Below are 2,190 nucleotides of genomic sequence, written 5' to 3'. Positions count from 1 at the left end.
ACGCCCCCTTGCCGCTCTGCTCCTGCTCCAGGGCCTGCTGGGGTGCTGTCTCCCAGCGGCAGCTGCCTGGGCTGCCCCCCGCCTCTCCACTACCACTCCTGGGCCTCTTGAGGCACCGTCTCCTGGCAGCGTGGCCTGAACACACCACCCTGCCTCTCTGCTCCTGCTGCAGGGCCTGCTAGGGCTGGCCAGTGATGGCGGCAGCCTGGGCATGCCTCCCTGCATGTTGTTCTCTCAGGCTCTAGGCCTCACCCGGCCCCTCCTCCTGAGCTGGTCGTGACCATTACAGCATCCCAGTATCCCAGCCTAATTTGCATATTACTTCTTTTTATATACACTAGTGGCCCGGTGCACAAAAATTTGTGCACTTGAGGGGGGTCCCTCAGCCTGGCAACTCGGCAGAAGTTCCGGCCCCACACCCGGCTGACTGACACCCACCCCGGGAAGTTCCCACCCTATTCCCAGCGGCCAGGTGCCCCTCTCCTGGCTGCATAGTTCCACCTTGCTCTCGGCTGCCTGACACAAACCCCAGGAAGCTCCCGTCCTGCTCACAGCGTCCCCACGCCCCTATCCCAGCTGCATAGTTCTCGCACGGCAAAGGTGGCCCGGGTTTTCCGGCTGGCCTGCGCCCTGGCTCTCTCTCCCTCCTATCGCCATGGGGATCACGGGCCGCAGGCAGCCGGCCAGGGGGTGTCGCTTTACCTGTGGCCCGGCTTTCCGATGGCGACCACTGGCGTGAGCCGGTTGTGGGCATGAGTGCTGGCGGACCACTGCGGTCGCCCCACCAGCCCCGATCTCCCAGCGGGAGAGCCGGTTGGGGGCATGACTGCAGGTGGACCGCTGCGGTCGCCCCACTAGGCCCAATCTCCTGGCGGGAGAGCCGGTTGGAGTCCCCTCAGCCCGACGTGCACCCTCTGTCATGTTCTGGGACCCTGGCCACTCCGGGCCTAGGCGCGGACCTAAAGGCTCGGGGTGGCCTGGCTCCTGAGGATGCCTGTCCCGGGGACACAGCCCTTCTGGTGCCGGTGTGCACGCAAGCGGCCACAAGTGAGAACCTCCGCCAGCGCCCGCACTCCAGTGGGGCGGGGGCAGCTCCAGGCCCTGCCCCCGGCTCCAGCACACACCACCCCAATCCTGGCTCTCTGGAGCCTGCGCACACGTGCCAGCCGGGCAGGAGCTTCCCTGGCTCCCCGGTGGCAGCGCAAGCAGCTGCAGGGCGGGAACTTCCCCAGCGTCACCATGGCGACGTGGGGGAAGCTCCCACCCTGACCCCGTCTCCCCAGCGCCTGTGCGCTCCTGCCCCAACCCCGGCGCCTGTGTATGCAAGTTACCCCATCTTTGTCAGGTTAATTTGCATACTCACTCCTGACTGCCTGGTGGGCGTGGCTTGTGGGCATCGCAGAGGGATGGTTAATTTGCATGTCTCTCTTTTATTAGTGTAGACTAGTAGCCCAGTGCACAAAAATTTGTGCACTCGGAGGTGGGGGTTAGGGGTGGGGCCAGACCCCACAGCCCAACCTGCACCCTCTGTCATGTTCCGGGACCCCGGCCACTCCTGGCCTAGGCACAGGCTTACAGGCTTGGGATGGCCTGGCTCCAGAGGCCACATTTTATCAAGAGAACAAAGTCAGCCTTAGTCACAGCCCTCACCGAACCCAGTACAGTGCATCTGCGCGTACAACTGCCTCGTTCATGTACCTGCTTCGCCTACTGAATTAGTAACATCTTGAGGACATAGCTCTGTCTTATCCTGCTTCAACTTCAGTACCTGCCCTGGCGCCAGGGACCTCAGAGGGTTTGCTGAGTGAGTGAGTGAATAATGAGCGAGTGAATGAGTGAATGAATGAGCAAGCAGCTACCGGGCAGGAACTTCTGCTGCGTTGCCATGACAACACAGCAGACGTTCCGGCCCCACTCCCGGCTGCCTGAAGCCCACCCCGGGAAAGTTCCTGCCCTGCTCCCAGCGGCCCTGAGCCCCTCTTCTGGCTGCATACTGAATTTCTAACATCTTGAGGACATAGCTCTGTCTTATCCTGCTTCAACTTCAGTGCCTGCCCTGGTGCCAGGGACCTGAGAGGGTTTGCTGATTGATTGAGTGAGTGAGTTAGTGAATGAGTGAATGAATGTGCGAGTAAGTGAATGAGCAAGCAGCTACCAGGCGGGAATTACTGCCATGTTGCCATGACAACG

Source organism: Myotis brandtii, unplaced genomic scaffold (assembly GCF_000412655.1).
Source record: "Myotis brandtii unplaced genomic scaffold, ASM41265v1 scaffold112, whole genome shotgun sequence".
Taxonomy (NCBI): domain Eukaryota; kingdom Metazoa; phylum Chordata; class Mammalia; order Chiroptera; family Vespertilionidae; genus Myotis; species Myotis brandtii.
Note: the sequence above shows the minus strand (reverse complement) of the source record.